Raw genomic sequence first — 19,997 nt, 5'->3', positions numbered from 1 at the left:
TACTAAAGGCATTTTTAGCAGAAAATGACTTGAATAATCCTGTTAAAAAATTGATAAGGAATTACTGAAGGCATTTTTGACAGATAATGCCTTTAATAATCCCCTCATAAAAAAATATATACGATTATTGAAAGCATTTTCTACAAAAAAAATACCTTTAATAATTTCACGAAAAAATTTCACAGGCTTATTGAAGGCGTTTTTGCTAAAAAAATGCCTTTAATGCCTTTAATAAATATCTTATCAAAATTTTAAGATCGTACAGATATTAACCATAAGGTTGTAGCTTTGATCCCTTTCTTTAGCCTTTTTTGGGTTTTTGTAAAGATTATTTGTAATTGATTACTTTAGGTATTTTTTGGGCAAAAATGCCTTCACCAATCTGTTTTAAAAAATTTTGGAGAGAATATTGAAGGCGTTTTTGACAAAGAAACGCCCTTAATAATCTATAGGAAAAATATGAAATTGATTCTTGAAGGCATTTTTTACTGAACTCACCTTCAATAATCAAATCAATAAATTTTTAGTGTAAGTCAGATTTTGTCAAAAACGCCTTCAATAATCCATACACAAAAGTTGGAATGGATTTTTAAAGGCGTTTTTGGCTCAAAAAGTCTTTAATATTTCACACAATAAATTTGAATGGTCAGATTATTGAAGGCGATTTTTATAAAAAAATACCTTAAATAACATTTTGTTAAGGATTATTCAAGGTATTTTCAGCAGAAAAATACCCTTAATAATCCATAGGAAAAATATGAAACAGATTCTTGAAGCCATTTTTGGTTGAAAATGCCTTCAATAATCCATTCAATTAATTTTTAGTTGATATTATTGAAGGTGGTTTTTTTTTAAGTACCTTAAATAATCCATACAAAAAAGTTAGAATGGATTCTTGAAGGCGTTTTTGGCTTAAAATGCCTTTAATATTCCACACAATAAATTTTTAAGTGGGATTATTGAATGCTGTTTTGGTAAAAAATGCTATCAATAACATTTTGTTATGAATAATTCAAGGCATTTTCTTGCTAAATATGCCGTTAATAATCCATAAGAAAAATATGGAACGGATTCTTGAAGGTGTTTTTGGGTGAAAGCGCCTTCAATAATCCAATCAATAAATTTTTAACAGAGATTATTGAAGGTGATTTTTGTAAAAAAAATGCCTTCAATAATCCATACAAAATATTTGGAACGAATTCTAGAAAGAATTTTTATCCTAAAATGCCTTTAATATTCCAAACAATATATTTTTAAGTGGGATTATTGAAGGCGATTTTTGTAAAAACACCTTAAATAACATTTTGTTAGGGATGATTCAAGCATTTTCTTACTAAAAATGTCTTTATTAATCCCATCAAAAAAATATTTTTGATATTATATATGTCAAGTCAGTTATAGGTTTATGCCTAAAAAATATTTGAAGTTAGTTGTATATTTATGCCCAGAAGATATTTGGTTTATATATGTGATACTACAAATTATATTTTGAAATTTACATAATGAACATTGTTGTATTTCAATAAAGTGACCACAAATCTGAATTTAAAATTGATAACATTGTCATATTAATATACTTTTCTGAAATAATCGTACTCAATAATATATTAATTACACATAGTGTATTCATATAAAACAAATATATACCAATAATATTAAACCAATACCCTAATCTACAAACTTAAATTTTTCATTTAACATGGCATGTTAAAAACATTATAACAATTTGTTTCTCATATATTTACATTCAACCAACAATGTCTAACGTCAAGGTTTATCAATATTGATAATGGTAATACATACTCACACCATTCTTTACGAACTTCATCTAGTTCTTCTACCATGAAGTTTTTTTTACTCTTCCACTAAAAAAATATCAGAAGTAAATGTTAATAAATGAGAACATAATTTAGCTTTTTATTTTTTTGAAGATATAACGAGTTTATGAAATTTATACTAACTTGAATAGTGTAGTAATAAAATCGTATAAAACTATTTCTTGTATAAAATGAAGGACGTAATATCCACATTCAGTATTATCGGGTTGATGAGGTACCTGAAAATTAAATTGAGTGGGTTTAGAAAATATTTATTTACACAAACTCAGCATAAAAGAATAAATTTACATTTACCAATAATGATACCTATTTCAATTTCTTTGCCTTCTTATCGAATGCAAATATTACCCTAAATTGAAAAAAAAATTACTTAATAAATAAATAAAATTACTTATGAAGAAAAAGAAGATATATAATATAATAAAGTGTAATACCTCTTTATAAAAGTTTGAATATCGAGGTTGGCATCGCCGTTGGATTAACTGAATTAAATAAGTATGACGTTAAGGATTTGGTGTCAATCACAATAAGTACCCAATAATGACTGCAAAATAATAACAATGATATACTCAGATTACACATCATAACAGATTTGGGTAAGGTTGGAATAATTATTTGTATGAATATAACTTACTGTGCATTATACGTGAGCAAATAATAATCAATCAATTTTTTCATGCATTCAATCACATGATTAGCACGATAAACGACTGTGCCATTCTACTTACTAATGAAGTTTATGTCAATGAATCTAAATTTGCTAGTCAACTGTCTCCCCTTAAGCTCTCTATATAAAAAGTTGCACGATAACAATCAATAATACTAGTTAGTATTACACCGTAATATAGATTAATATATATTGAGTGTGCATATTTGTATTTATAAGCTAACCTCATATAAGCAACAATATCAACAGTTGATAATTCATCCAGTTCACAAAATTCTTTAACCTCCTCCACACCAATGAAAGAAAATGATGGTTTATCAAATATCCCTTCATCAAACTCAATGATTATTAAGTTTCCTCCAGATAAATGCCCTAGCGAATAATTATATAGCTCATTCATGGTAGCCTGACAAGGGTCATACTCTGAGTTTCAACATCCTGCTACAATATTTAATGAAATATATGTATTAAAACTAAATTAATAAATATAATAAACAAATTATTATTAACCTTATAAACAAAATCATACTTCATGGGTGGTAACAAAGGTTGGGTTCATTGCCTGACTTGCAACGAAAGCTTATCCTATGTGGACGATGCTATCCGACTGGCTTACTGGCATGCTATGTTGCATTACTGCCAACATGGCCTTCAAAGCAGTGAGTCTTTGCTATTGCTTATTAAAGCATTGCTCTTAGTTATCAAGTTGTTGCTGTTGTTGCTCAATGATTGCTTCATATTTTGCATTTGTCATTCGCAAGGTTTTGGATTGATTACTAAATACCTTTGATGGCAAAACAAATTTACCAACCCTAAGAAGATGACCAGGCCTTTGTTTAGCACTTAATGCTAAAAACAATGGATCTTTACTATACTGGGTTGCCAGTTCACCATATTTGACTTTGGTAGCAAAATCATCTTGAAAGATAATAATAAGATGGACTGCAATAACAAATCTATACAAGCTAGTATACAGTCATGCATACAACCACAATGCCAATCATACATGATATTAAAAAAATAGTTATACATACAATCTTTTTTACTATTTTTTTGATTGTTTTATCTATAAATGATCTATCATTTCGTAGATATCCTTGTTTCTAGACATCCCATTTGAAAACTTTGGTGCTAGAGCTCGCTAATTCCTATTAAATTACCACAATATAAAAATCAAAATGTATGAAATAATGTTCATAAATATTCATTAATGAGTATAAAATAAGTGTATGAATATATACAAGCTCATACTTCATATTTACGTATCCTTTTCTCGCTGTCCGATGGTGATATTGTTGTTTGGCCCAAATGTTTCGTTGGTTTTCTTTGATTTTTTATAAAAGAAAGAAATTACGTCAATCACATATGAAGATCAAAGGATATATTATGTAAATACTTATAAATAATTTTTTTGGTAATGGGTTTATGTATTGAGGAATCTTCTAAAAGTCGATATCGAATAAAATTTGTTCAATCTTCAACACTTATTACATCTGTATATGACATAGTTGGAACAGCCAATACATCACTTTGATTAGCCAACGATAAAATATATTGGGTTGTCAATCTGCTTTTAAAGTCTCTGAATGCTTTATCAATAGATTAAAACACAATCTTTTTATAATCAATTAGAACGTTGAACCGTTCCTAAATAATTTAACACAATTAATATGAATACATTGAATTTCAATTAAATGATCAATTAACAAATTTTACGAAATAGTTGAATAAACATACCACAACCGATTACCATATATCATCTTTTAGATCATCAAGAACTCATCGTCAATTGGTGTACGTAATTGAAATCCTACTACGGATGATGGCTCCAATATGAGTAGCCAACTTGGTAGCTCCTTCAGACATAAACTATCCACTTTGATTAAAGTCAACGTGAATTTTTGTGTCATTCACTTTAATTTGTTTATTTGGACCCCTTTCTTTTTTTTTTTTTTTGGCCTACAAATGTGTCTTGTGCATGTTCAATAGAAGGTGAATGATGTTGTTTGGAGTTCATAATACCTGTGATTTTGATCATAATTATACGAATTATACAAAATGATCGTCTAAATTTAACGCTGTACATAATTAAATACAACCAATACTATACTACATACAGAAATACTATTCAGTAAACTAATCAGGAATGTGCTCAGACACACCCTTCAACAAACCGTTCAGCATATGATTTAGCATACCAATATCGTACAATACCATTCAGCAAAACAATATCACACAACAAGATTTAGCAAACCATAATATTTAAAGACAACTACACAGAAAAAGCATACATGCAATGAAAAGTGCTTGGACAACTATGCTTATGGTGAAATTAATAAATATATATATGCATATGTAAATAGTAAAGAATAAAAAAAATACCTAGATCGAATAATATAAATAATACAGTAAATAAAAAAAAGACATACCAGTAAACAGAAATATGCATGTCATTGATTTGTTGAAGGTCGGTGCCAACGATATGGATAAAAAAACTAAAAGTCTGATAGAAATGTGTTTATGAGTTTAGTTTGGTTGATTACTGCAGCTTTTAATCATTCTCTATACTAACAATTTGTGATTCTGATATTCAAGACAAGGGAATGAATATAAAATTATAAGTGAAGGCATTTTTCTGGAAAAAACACCTTCAATAATCATCTTAAAATTTTAGTTGAAGATTATTAAAGGCGTTTTTTACTAAAAGATGCTTTTAGTAATCCAAAAAATAATTTTCAAAAGAAATTATTAAAGGTATTTTCCTAAAAAAACATTTTTGATAATTCTGAACAAAAATTATTGAAGGCATTTTTAGTAGAAAATCACATTCACTAATTATGTACAAAAATTAAAAGGAATTAGTGAAGGCATTATTCTAGAATAAACACCTTCAGTAATTGTCTCAAAATTTAAGTAATGGACTATTGAAGGTATTTTTCACTAAAAGACGCCTTTAATAACCCAAAAATTTTTAAAAGGAAATTATTGAAGGCATTTATTCTTAAAAAATACCTTCAATAAATTATTAAAGGTATTTTCTGGAATAAACGCATTTACTAACCATTTTAAAATTTGAGTATTGGTATATTGAAGGCGTTTTTCATTAGAAGACGCATTTAATAATCTCAAAAATTTTTAAAAGAAAATTATTGAAGGTGTTTGTTCTTAAAAAATGCCTTCAATAATTATGTACATAAATTAAAAAGAATTAATGAAGGCATTTTTTTAGAATAAACGCTTTTACTAACCATCTTAAATTTTGAGTAATGGAATATTGAAAGCACTTTTTCACTGGAAGACGCCTTTAATAATCCCAAAATTTTTTAAAAAAAATTATTAAAGACGTTTTTCTAATAAACGCCCTCACTAACCATCTTAAAATTTGAGTAGTGGAACATTGAATGCATTTTTTATTAGAAAACACCTTCAATAATTCTCTTAAAATTATTGAAGGAGTTAATACAAAAAACACTTTCACTAAATTTCTTTAAAAAATAAAATGAATTAGTCAGGCATTTTTTTGGAATAAACGCCTTCAATAACCCCTTAAAATTTTAGTAGTATAATATTAAAGGCATTTTGTACAAAAGACGCCTTTAATAATCTCAAATAATTTTTAAAAGAAAATTATTGAAGGCATTTTTAGTAGCAAACTGCCTTCATTGATATTCATAGATAAAATGAGAGAATTATTGAAGGCGTATTATGCAAAAAAATCTTCAATTAATACACCATAAAAATTAGATGAAATTAGTGAAGGTGTTTTTGGGGCGTAAACGCTTTTAATAATCTTAAATAATTCTACTACGACTCAGTTGAAGGTGCCTATAATATATTCAAAAAATATTTATGAGGAAATTATTGAAGGTGTTTTTCTTAGTAAACGCCTTCAATAATTGGTCCAATAAAATTGTCCCCAAACTTAGCTCATCCAATCACCAACTTCAAGTTTCATCTTCGTTATTTTACTATTTCTCTTTCCAAATCAATTACAATTTACTTTTTCTTTCTTTCAACTTTTAGTATTCGAGCATTGTCTTTTAGAATCCTATTTTGACTATTCATTAGTTATTCACTTTAGCTTTCACTTCATTCGACTATTCCTTCAGCTTTTGCAATTCACGATTTTCTTTTTGGTTTAAACAATTTTCTCCAAAATTCACATTCTTCAAATACCCATTTGTAACCTATCATCCACTTCCCTTTCCCTTTCATTTTATTTTTTTTTAGGTTTTCTCTATACCTATTTTACCTTATTTCAACCTTAATTACAAATACTCTTGGGTATGTCTATGTTAGCAATAGAGTTCTAACATTCATAATATCAGGTAGTTGATAAAATACTTCACAACAAGGAGTTTTGATATTCTGTAAGTACTGATCTTGTTATTATCTTTTATTTAAAACATAGTAAACTTAAGTATTTTACATTTTCATTTTCATATAAATTATTTATATACATTTGGTCTGATAATGTAGCAAGTACTAAACGGATAAGAGTTTAATGCAAAAGTCAAGATTAAGTCAAGAGTATAGAAATTGAATGAAAAATTTTCTTAATTTTGCATTTGAGAATACAAGTAAAGATAATATGATATTATGCCCATGTGTGAAGTGTGCTAATATCGATTAGCAAATGCATGAAGTTATTTTTGAACATTTAATTTGTATTGGATTTCTCTCGGGATATGTTACTTGGTATTCATAAATAATCTATATCGTCAAGGTGTTTCACTAGAGTTCTTTTAACTTTAAGGGCTCCCCAACACTAACATGATCCTTTTATAGTAGATGACATTGAAGGCATATTACAAGATGCTTTTAACATTCATAACCAGTATTTTTAGAATCTTTCTCCCTAAAATGATGGATTTAATCAGTCCAATGTTGAAATAAATAAATTTGGTGAACCTAGGATAGATGTAGGTGACCAATGACCTAGAGAAAAAGCATCAAAGTTTTATAGATTGCTTAAAGATATAAATGAAGAATTTTATGAAGGATCAAAGCATTCAATGTTATCTTTCTGTGTTCGTCTTTTTCACTTGAAATGCTTATGTAAATGGATAAAAAACTCTTTGACTTTTATTAGAGTTTATGAAAAAAATATTTTCTTTTGCAAAAATTCTTGAATCTTGTAAGGAATCAAAAAAGATAATCAAGGATTTAGGTCTTGAATATGAGAAAATTTATAGTTATCCCAATGATTGCATGTTGTATTGAAGTGATAGAAAAAGTCAAGAATCTTGTCATTTATCTGGTATTTCTCGTTGGGTGGACAAAAATCTTAAGAAAAGGTTGAATGAGGATGGTGATGAGGTTTATGTAAAATGAAGTCTGTTAAGGTTTTACGTTATTTTTCATTAATACTAAGACTTCAATGACTCTTCATGTCTTTCAAAACTACAGATTCAATGAAATGGCATCATGAGAAGTGAACGAATGATGGATCACTGAGGCATCATGTAGATTCTTTGGCATAGAAATTATTTCATTCTAGGTTTTTAGACTTTGCATCTAATCCTTTAAATGTTATGTTTGGACTAGCATCTGATAGATTCAACCTGATCAAAATGATGAGTACTTCTTATAGTACTTGATCAGTTGTATTAATTCCTTATAATTTGCCACCATGGATTGTTATGAAGCAACAATCATTTATATTGTGTATGATAATTCTCGAGAAAAAAAGTCTGGGTAATGGCATAGACATTTACTTAAAATCTCTTATGAAAAAGTTAAAGCAATTATGAAAATGAGTTGAAACCTATGATGCATCAAAAAAAGAGAACTTCAATATGTGTGCTATTTTATTATAAACTATCAACGATTTTTTTGCTTATGCGAATTTATCTGGTTGGAGTACAAAAGGTCATTATGCTTGTCCATGTTGTGCTATACAGACATGTTCAAAATAGTTACGTAATGATGAGAAGTTCTGTTATATGGGACATCGTCAATGGTTAGATGATAATCATCGATTTAGATTTTCAAAATATCTTTTTGATGGAACTAAAGAGTTGAGAAAATTGTCTTTACTAATTAGTTGGTCTAATATCTTGTTAAAGTTAAAACATATCAAATTTACTTATGAAAAAATGACTCCATTAAAAAAAAGAGTGAGGGACATATTTGATGGTGTCTGACCTCATATTACACAAGTTGGTGATATTGATACTTAAGTTGGTGATCTCGATGTTCAAAATGATGAAAATGAGATAAAGAAGATGACCCAAATGAGTTTGAGTTATGAAAAAAAAGTATCTTTTTTTAGTTGTCTTATTGAAAATATAATTTATTATGCCATAACCTTAATTTAATGCACATAGAGAAGAATGTTTGCAAAAATTTTATTAGGACAATTCACAATGTGAATAGAAGATCAACGGATGACTTAAAGAGTCGGCTTAACCTAGTTGATATGGGGATTTACCTGACCTTCATCCAAAGTTGCTTTCTAATGGTAAATATTGATTGTCTGCTGCTTGTTTTTGGATTTCTAAAGCTAAAAAAGATGTGTTTTACAAGGTTTTGAAATATATCAAAGTTTCATATGGCTATGCATCAAATATATCGAGATGTGTGAATCTGAAAGAATGTAAACTTTTTTTTATTGAAGTCACATGATTATCATATTTTGATGCAAGACTTACTTTCGATTGCTTTACGTTCATCAATGTCAAAGTAAGTCACTTCTGTGGTAATTGAATTGAGTAACATATTTAAATCTCTATGTGAGAAATGTATAAATGTGGAAGAGCTTGACAAACTTCAAGATCGAGCTGCAGTTACTTTATGCCATTTAGAGAAGATTTTTCCTCCAAACTTCTTCACTATTATGATGCATTTGATTATTTACCTTCCATATGAAGCAAAAGTCGATGGGTCAATTTATTATCGATGGATGTATCCTATCAAAAAGTATTATTATTTAATAGATTGATTAGGTTTTTATTGATGATCATGCCACTCTAGTTAAAAATATATATGACTAATATTTTATGCAATAGGTTTTTGGAGAGGTTAAAGTCTTATTGTCACAACAAATGCTATCCGAAAGGTTCTATTGCTAAAGGATATTTAGCAAAACAGTGTATGACATTTTGTTCTCATTATTTGGAAGATGTTAAAACAATATTTAATAGACCATTGAGAAATGTTGGTATACAGTATGCTAACTCTGCCTACAGTTATCTTTTTAAAGTTTTGGCCAACCAATAGACAAAGCTGAAATAGAGTAAGATGATAAATCTTAGACACAAGCACATCGATATGTTCTTCTTCATCATGACTCTATTGAATTGTTTCACACGTAAGTTTTTTAGCAAAAAAATTATTCATTACATTAAGCATAATTTATTGTATTTTTTTTATTGTTAATACTTTATCATGATGCTTTATAATGAGTATAGAAATTTAAGAGCTCTTGCACATTATTGACGATCAAATCTTTGAGAGTTTGATAAGTTGTTCACCAAAAACTTTTAAGTAATGCCATACTTCACATTATGAGAAATCTATATAGAATGCTTACAGTATAACTAGCATTAATAACATATATATATTTATTTCAATTTTATAGGTTTAGAATGGAAGGCTTATTAGTGAAGAGGTGAAGTGTCTTTCACAAGGTCTAAACAGGATTGTGAAATGATACAAAGGTTTCATCATCAATGAATTTAGATTTCACACTAAATCCCGTGAAAGATTTAGAAGTACATAAAATTCAGAAGTTGTTGTTACTTCATCAACTACAAGTCATGCTAGCGCTAAGGACATAAACCTTTTAAAGAAAAATATTGACTATTATGGCATATTAATGACATCATTGAGTTGGATTATTATGGCAAGTAGAAAGTTATCTTATTTCGATGTGATTGGGCTAATATGGATGTGCAAATGGTATTAAGAAAGATCAATATGGATTTACACTTGTGAATTTTTTTCAATTAATTCACACTAGACAACAACTCATCGATAAACCTTATGTTTTTTCATCTCAAGTCAAACAAGTTTTTTATTCTGAAGATCCCAAAGAATTGGGTTGGTTTATTGTTCTTCAAAACAAACCTAAAGACTTATTTGGTATAGGGTTAGATACCAGAGATGGTGTTAAACATGGAACTGAATGTTATCCTTTTGCTAAACAAAACTTGGATGAAAATATCTCTAGTTTCTACGTTCAGTGAGTCCACGAAGATGTTAATGAAGACATTTGTGAACCATGATAGAACATCTATATTTTGTAATTCAAATATTTAGACATAATGTAGTAAATGATTGTATGTAATTAATGTCGCATTGTTATTGTATATTTATTATATTGTAAATCATATATTATCTTTTGATGTAATTAAATCAATATGGTTTTTATATATTGTAGGTTATGATTTCTTAACTTCTTAATGTCTTTATATATGTTCTAAACTAATATCTTTTATATATTCACTTTTATTATGCAGGTAAGCTATAATGCGGAGGAGTAGATTAAAAGAAATACATATAAGAGATATTAGTTCAGATCCGTCTACAGCACCTACTGATATCGACTATAGACTAAATCTTTTAGAGGGAAATGAACATATTGTTGAATCTAACTCAATCACTTCTAACCCTTCAACTAATATTGGATCTAGCAATACGGGAGGTCTAGGTTTAGATAATATCCCGTCAATTGATTATGCTTTAAATTTGAATACAGGTATCATATAACCCATATTTAGAATTTAATTATAATGATAAAAGTATTGCCATTTTACAAATTTATTTTTTATTTTTTGTAGTTGATAGCAACGATCAACAAAGACCAAAGGCCAGACAACTTTGAAAGAATTATTTGCACTACCTCTAAATGAGTGTATTGTAGTATCTGCAAATTCTGATAGGCAACCAATTGGTGAAGAGGCTCAATTGTTGGCTGGATTTCTAGGCATGCTTGCCCATAATGGAATAAAATTACCTATTCATTATGAAACATGGCATAAAGTTTTAGCAAAAGTTAAGGCCGATGCTTTAAACTTTATTGAGGTATTGGTATAATTAATTACATATAAAAATATAATTATTATACATTTTGTTTACTTATTCAAACTTTTCTTATTATATTATTACAGTCAAGATTTGTACTTAAAATACCAACTTTATTTGTGCTTAAGTCATTGGGAAAGAAATGAAAAGATTATAAGCATAATTTGAAGAATAAGTATTTTAATTAAAATATTATTGTAGAGGCGATGATGAAAAATCTATCCCGTAATGTGATTAGATGGTAATATGAACAATGAATTAGATTTTGGTTCTTAAAAAGATGAGAGGTACTAATTTATAACTTTATATAGTAGAATGAAATAATGAAAGTGTTTTATGCTTTAAGTTGGTAATATTTATATTTTTATTATATACGTAATTATTTTTTATGATAGGAAAGTGAACAAATTAGGATTGGTAGTAGAAAGCAACTGAAATATAGCCATATAAGTGGATTAAAAAGTTTTGTAAGAAAACAAAAAGAAATAGTAAGTTTATGATTTTAAACTTATTCCAATGAATGAACTTTTTGTGCCATTAAAAGGTAAATATGCAAATTAACAATTATTGTTCTATTTTAATAGTTTTGATAGTTTCAATACATGATATTAAACTTATGAAAAGTTTTGAACTTTGTTGACACGGATGATATGTATGAAAAAGTTATTGTTTACATCTATTTAGGTAAAAATACAAATTTGTTGTTATTGTTGTATTTTAATAGTTTAGATAACTTTAATACTTGATATTAAACTTGTCTGATTGATTGAACTTGGTTTCTATGGTTGATATGAGTGAAAAAGTTATCGTTTATATCTATTTAGAACTATTTTTGCCTTTTGCCTTTAAAAGGCAAAAATACAAATTAAACTTTTGGATGGCTTTCAATAGTTTAAATGGCTTCAATTCATAATATTAAACTTGTCCAAATAATTGAATTTGGTTTTCATAGTCGATATGTGTGAAAGGCCAAAATACTTTTATTGTTTGCGTCTATTTAAGACTATTATGTTGTTAAGGGGCCAAAATACAAATACATGATATTAAAATTATTTGAAAATTTTGAACTTGATTGACAAGTTTGATATGCATGAATAAGTTACAGTTCATATGTATTCTATCAAATAACATATGTTTGTGTATAAGAGATTGAGATGGGTAGTAAAATTAGACGTGTGAAACTTTTTCGCTTAACACATACAAAAAAAGATGGATCTTATATGAATGTCGAAACACAAGAAATTAAAGTAATTTGTAACATCTATTTTAATAAAAAGTAAATATTTACTCTTTTTAACATATTATCAATTAATCATTAAACTTGTAGTTGTATAGGACTAATTTACAAGAAAAAGCGAAAGAGAAAATGGCTGTTGAGATTAAAATAGCATATGATGATTCTCTCAATATGTAAGAATTGGAAAATCAGATATTCATAAAAGTTGCTAGAAAAGAAAGGCATAGACGGGTCCGAGACTTTGGATTGGATCTAACACCATCTACCTACTATAGAGTAGCTCTAAGCAATTTACATTTTTAACAAGTCAGTCTTTGCAAGACATTTCAATATTGAGAGAGGAGTTACAAATAATACAACAATGTTTCTAGCAAATAAAAGCAGAAACAGAATAGGAGCATGCCAAAATTGAGGAAGAACATGCTAGAATAGAGCAAGAGCGTGCAAAATTTAACAGTTGCATGATCGATTTGATCATCTTATGAATTTTTTGCAACAATAATTTTCAAGAACTGATCTTAGTGGTCCACCAACTCAGGTATTATATTTAGTAAATATTTATATTTTTTAATATAAAAAAAACTTATAATGAAGTGTTAAAAATTGTATGGTATTATTCAGTAGGTTCATGAGCACGCTAGTGACTAAGGTGAAAAAATTCCTTCATCAATTGGCAACCTTCAAAATCTATGCAGTCATCAATTTCATACATTTTAATTTTTATTTTGTTAATGTATTAAAAATTTTGAATGTTATTATACTAATTATTAAACTTTGTGTTAATTAAATGCATATTTGAACATAAATTAAGTTTATATTTATTTTAGTTTTTGAATTTAAGCTCATTTATGAAAATAATAAATATTAACAAAAATTTTTTATTTTAAAAAATAATTTCTTACTTTCATGGCGTTTACGTTCAAAAATGTCGCTAAATAAATAATTTAGTGGCGTTTGTACCATAAAATGCCATTAAAAGTAATGGCGTTCTTATTAGAAAATATTGCTAAATTAGTGACAATTTTTTGATACAAACGCCACCAAAATAATGGTATTTTTCTAAAAAAAAATTACTAAATTAATGGTGTCTCAAAGATACAAATGCTGCTAAAATAACGACGTTTTCCAAATACAAATGCCGCTAATATAGTGACGTTTTTCAAATACAAATGCCACTAATATTAGTGGCATTTTCCACATATAAACACCGCTAATATAGTAGCATTTTATAGAAAACGTTATTATTTTTCGTGACACTTGTATAGCCAGCACTCTAATTGATATTTTTCGTAAATACCGTAAATCTTTTAATGACATTTATAAACATCATTAAACGTTAAAAAAAAATGTCACTAAAAACCTAAACCCCTATAGTGTTTGAACTTGGCCAACAAGTTTTGCTTTTTAATTCTTAATTGAAACTTTTTCTAGATAAGCTAAAATCTAGATGGTCAAGTCCTTACGTGGTCACCCGTGTATTTCCTTATGAGAGCATTAAGGTTATGGATAAGAATGCAAATGAGCCATTTAAGGTGAATGGGCAGAAATTGAAGCATTATTTTGCTAAAGCTATTGATTACCTCAAGTCTGTAATTCTACTTTCTGACCTATCTTGAGCTTTTAAAAAATGTTAAGCTGTAGACTTGATTTCAACTATTTTTGAGAGGCAACCCAAGTTTTCTATCATTTGTTTTCATTTTTTCATGATTTTTTTTTAGTTTATGTTCATTGATCCCTTATTTTCTGTGCCTTGTAGACATGAATAAAAACACCTTTTGGACTCACATGATCATATCCAAAACATTAGAGAGGGGTTTTTAAGTTTTTGCAATTTACATTATGTTTTTACTTGTTGCTTTGTTTGATGTTCTGTTAGGTTGTTGTGTTTTGTTTGTAGCAAAAATAAAAATTGATCATTGGAACTTCAAGAAAAGCCTTGGCCAACTAGAGGAGTATTTTTCATTTCATGTGCTTAAATTTATATTTGCCTACACATCAAGGACAATGTGCATTTTAAGTTTGAGGGTGAAAAAAAAATTGAGCCAAAATTTCAAAAATTTTCAAAAAAACAAATTTTAGGCTTAGGCTTAGTTAACTATTGCTTTGAGTTTTTGGTATGTTTCCCTTGGTTGATTGTTATTGATCCTATGATAGAAACCATGATTAACCTTGATTATAGCTTTAGGAAAAGAATAAACTTGGGTAAAGTATGAAATGAATTTTTTGAATTTGTTTATCATTGAATTACATTTCATTTAGCAATTATTATGTTAATCATAGAAATTGCATTTTATTTTTGAAATTGTGCTAATGTTCTAGAATTTTTCTAATCACTTCTCGAGGTGAAATTCTAAGCTACTATAAATTAAAGACATGACCTAGGCCATCCTTGGATGATTGAGCCTTTCAAGTTGACCTTAATGTATATATTCGTAGTCACCCCTTTTGAGCAGTATAGTACCCTTTTTTTGTTAAGCACCTACATTAACAAGATGATACCTTATTTTGCATTTTCATGCTCGTTGTACCTACCCTACGTGCATAAGGACCACACATGTTATAATTAGAAAGTTATATCATATTTGGGATTAAAAAAAAAAAAAATAAAGAAAAAAAGTGTTCAAAATAAAGAAAGTGAAAAAAGATCAAGTTTGGGGATACTATTAGTGTTAAATAGCTCTTTAATTGATTCTAAGATTGTAGTGCATGATTAAGGTACTTGAACTTAAACATTGTTTTCTATCCTACCTCTACGCTAGCCTAATATTACAAACTAGCAAAGACCTAAGGACCTTAAGTTTAGTGTTGGCCAACATTAGTGGAGTAAAGTGTGAAAGGCAAACCTATGGAATGTATGTACACTTTGATTATGTTGTGTTAATTTTATGATTGCACACTCATAGCTAGATGGCATGTGATATGTGATGAATGTTACAAACAATGAAACTAGCCCTTATTTAGGATTTACCTTAAGCTATAATCATTATGCAATTTTTGAGGAAACAATTTTTAATTAATCAAAGGAAATGAAAGTGGACTTTTAGAATAAGTTGATTTTGCTTGAGGACAAGCAAAAGTTCAAGTTTGATGGTGTGATAATTTTATTCTTCATAGAATTATCATAAGGTTTTTTTTTTTGTTAAATTATAACACTTTTATACTTGATTTTTGATTGAATTAATCCTTTTTCTACCTAAATATGTTAATTGTCCTAAATGTAGGTAAAATGAATGATTAAGGAAATTAAATTAAAAATACACTTGAAAGGGTAAATTCAAGGTGAAGTGTTGAATTAAAGAGCTAAATGTGGAGGCCAAATGGGATGCAAAATACTAGCCAAAGACTTGAAGAAAATAAAGCATCAAGTGGTATCAACATTGGATAGAATTGAAGACTAATTTTGAAGGCCATTTGTAATGATATTTGCCTTGAGTTCAAGGCTGGTTTTGAGCTAAGTTGGAGCTGCATTTGAAATGTTATTTTCTAGTTTAAGTTGCTGATTTGATGAGTTAATTTTGGAAGCAAACATGGTGCAAAAGCTAGCTAGAAATTCAAGTTTAAACAAAGCATCAAGTGGCATCACTTGTGGATTGGTTTTTGGGTTGATTCTTGCAAGACTTGAAGCTATTAAATGAGTTGAATTAGAGCTAAAATTAAGCCACATTGGATGACATTTAAATGTTCATTTTATACCAAGAAGAATCGATAAAAAAGGAGAAAGAGTAAAATGAACAAAGTGCAAGTCAACAAGTAGAAACATAATAAATAATAAAAGTCAAGCATGGTTGCTAGTTTGCATAGCTCAAGAAACCATTATGAGCTAAGAAAGGACCTAGGATAGGGCTGGAAAATAGGACATTTTGAGGAGACAAATGGAAGGGTCAAACTTGTCATTGCTTGGAAAATGATTTTTCTGTTGGCATTTTCTTACTTCAACGTGATTGGTAGGCAGCCTTTGTGAACCTTGTCTTGACTTTTAAGGGATCATTTTAGCTTGTTTTCATGTATTTATTTTGAGCTTTACTTAAGCTTTAAAGGGGACTTGGGAGGAAGCTTTGAATTTTTGACATTTTGCTATTATTTTCTTGACCCTTTTGGCAATGACTTTTCAGCTTTCATTTTTAGTTTTTTCTAGTTTTGGTTCTTTCTATTTTCTACTTGAGTTTGTTTTATATTTGAGCTTTAAAGTAAAGGAAGAGGATAGTTCAAGATATCCTTGGCTTCAGAAAATTCTCATAGGGGCCTAAGAGACTTGATTCTTTCTTTTTATTTTCAATTCATGCTCTTTCACTTTGTATTAATTTCTGCCCATTTTTCTTTTTGTTTTATGTTTTGCCTTGTGGTTTTTGGTGCATGTTTTTATAATGTTTTTTCATTGATAAGATGATAAAAAAATTATTGGTTTATGTTTGGTGAAATGGTTAGGGTGTAGTTTTGGTTTCCATGCATTTTCATGCATTTTGCTTTACTAGTTTCAAAATTGTTTTGAATTCATTTTTGGTTTTGTTTTTGAAGAAGTTCTCTTGCATATTTTTTGTTCATTTTCTTGTTTATTTTAAGATTTTAAGCTTAGATTTCCTATTACATTTATGCATTTTTTTTTAAATTTTGGGTAGCATTTAGCTTATTAGATTTTCATTTTAGGCCTTTAGTTTGCTTTCAGTTTGAAAATTGCTATGCTCATTTTTTGGTCAATTTTAGGCAAAGCTTTCCTACATCTTGTTTGCTTGTTTTAATGTCTATTTTAAGGTATTAAAACAATTCTATAAATTCCTTAAGTAAGATTACATTTGCCAAGCATTTTAGTTTATAGGTCTTAGCGTCCATGCATTCTAGTATTTTCGTTTGTATTTAATTTTCTGCATTTTGTGTTCTATTTTAAAGAAGGGTCACATACATCTTTTTGGTTCATTTTTTAGTCTATTTTAAGGTAGAAAAATGTTTTTTGCAAATTTCTTAGGTATGGTCAAATTTGCATACCATTTTAGGCCATAGGATGTATGCAGTGTGCATTTTAGGCCATAAATTACATGTAATGTGCATTTTTTGGTTTAGTTTTACATTTTTTGTTGGTCTTCCAACTAGCTTTCGTACATCATTTTTTGTTCATTTTAGGTCAATTTTTATTTAGTTCAATTAGTTTTTATAGTGCCATATAGATTACATCTTAGTTTTATAGTGCCATATAGATTATATCTTAGTAATTTTCATTCGGTAAAGTAAGTCAGGTTACATCTTAGTTTTAATTAAGGCGTTTAGCAATTTTTATTTATTTTATTTGTTGTTTTACATTTTTATATGTCATTTTCATTAAAGATTAGCTTAAATTTAATTCTGGTTATATTTTTTAGGATTTAGGTTAGTTAATTAAAAAGTTTGCATATAGTATACTAAGTCTTTGATGAAATGCCTCATATATAGTATACTAGGTGTTCGATGAAATGCCTTAATCAAAATTGATAGCCATTTCATTTATGATTTTAGTTTAGCTTTTAGGTAACCTTTAATTTTTATTTTGAGCACATCATTCCATGCATTTCCATGCTATTTTCATATTTAATTTTTGTTCCATACATTGCATGCATTATAGGCTAAATTAAGATTTTTAAATAAGTTCATTTGTAAATTAAAATGCTAATTATACTTTTTATATTTTGTTAGGTTAATTTTACTTTTTATTGCTAATTTCAAGTTCTGTTTTCCATCCCTTTGCTCTTAAATTTCAAATTTAAATTATACTTTTAATTATGTTTAATTTAAATTTCAATTTTGTTACTTTCCAGTTTTAGTGACCTACCATTTTAGGAAATTATTTTTTTTTGTAATTTTCCTTAGAGATCTTTAACCTCCATAATTTGTAGTTAAATTTAGGTTTTAATTATTTAGTAATTTTATTAGGTTAATTAAATCTTTAAAAATAATTAAAAAAATTTCATAGGATCAAATTTACCTAAAAGGTTGAATTGGTAATTACCCCTATGTTTAAAACTCCCAGATCCTTGAAAAGATGATATCCGAAATACTTTCAATTTTTATTACTTTTGTAACTTGTACACTTATGGTACTCTTCATGGGTAGCAGCAAGTTTTTGGCACTTTTACCGTACATTTAGGCTAGGGTTAATATCGGTAGAGACATGTTAAGGTGTAGTTTGGTATTTTTTAAATATTTTTTAAATATTTTAATTTTTCGTGTATTTTTTTTGTTGCCCTGTAACCCCATGATTGGTACATGCGTAAGTCTAGGAGTCTCAATCTTCTACCTTTGGACCTAGAAATAGAAAAGACTCCTAAAAACCTTAAGAAAAAAAAATTTGGCAACCCTATCCCTAAACAACCCATGGCCAACCCATCTGATCATAGAACTTTGCAAGATTATATAGGGCCCAACATTGATGGATTCCAAGCTAGTATTAAAAGGCCAACAATCCAAGCAAATACTTTTGAAATTAAGCATGCCATCATCTAGATGATCCAAAGCTTTGTCCAATTTGGGGATTTAGCTAGTTAGGACCCAAACGACCATCTTGGGAACTTCTTTGAAATCTGTGACACCTTTAAGTACAATGGTGTTTCTGATGATGCCATTCATTTTAGGTTGTTTCCATTTTCCTTAAGAGATAGGACTAAGAACTGGCTTATCTCTATGCCTCTTGGATCAATCACCACATAGGATGATTTGGGGCATAAATTCATGGTAAAATTTTCCCCTACAAAGATAGTAAAAATGAGGAACGACATTACTACTTTCTCTCAGTAAGAGTTTGAACCTCTATATAAGGCATGAGAGAGGTATAATGAGTTGCTCAAAAAGTGTCCTTATCATGGGCTTCCACCATGGCTTGAGATTCATATTTTTTACAATGATTTTTTGAGACACCATTGATCCATCGTAGATGCTGCTATCGAAAAAGCTTAATGAGCAAATCCATTGAAAAAGCTTATGTGTTGATTTGAGGAGATGACTGCGAACCACTATTAGTGGACATCCCAGAGGCAGAATCCTTAAAACCCTATTGGCATGTATGAGATTAATGCCATTACTTCTTTGATTGCTCAAATAATAGCTCTTACTAAGAAATAGACACTTTAAGATCTAACCATACTCAAAATTCAGTCCATTCTGTCAACCCAATTCAATCCATTAGTCCATTCTCAAGCTATGAGATGAGTAGAAGCGACCATTTAGTGGATCATTGTCCTATTAGGATAAAGCTTATCAATTCTTT

The 19,997-nt window shown here is 28.5% G+C and overlaps 1 non-coding gene across 1 annotated transcript; it reads right to left on the bottom strand.

Annotated features, from left to right (window-relative positions):
• Positions 1-19,492: 19,492 nt before the first annotated feature.
• On the bottom strand, positions 19,493-19,599 carry LOC149520002 (small nucleolar RNA R71). Its single transcript, XR_016335639.1, has one exon. It is a non-coding gene; the product is annotated as a small nucleolar RNA R71 (small nucleolar RNA).
• Between the last annotated feature and the right edge of the window lie 398 nt (positions 19,600-19,997).

The sequence above is a fragment of the Durio zibethinus genome, chromosome 2 (assembly GCF_047325235.1).
Source record: "Durio zibethinus cultivar Kanyao isolate XHJ-2024 chromosome 2, ASM4732523v1, whole genome shotgun sequence".
Lineage (NCBI taxonomy): Eukaryota > Viridiplantae > Streptophyta > Magnoliopsida > Malvales > Malvaceae > Durio > Durio zibethinus.
This window is presented reverse-complemented; position numbering and strand designations above follow the sequence as displayed.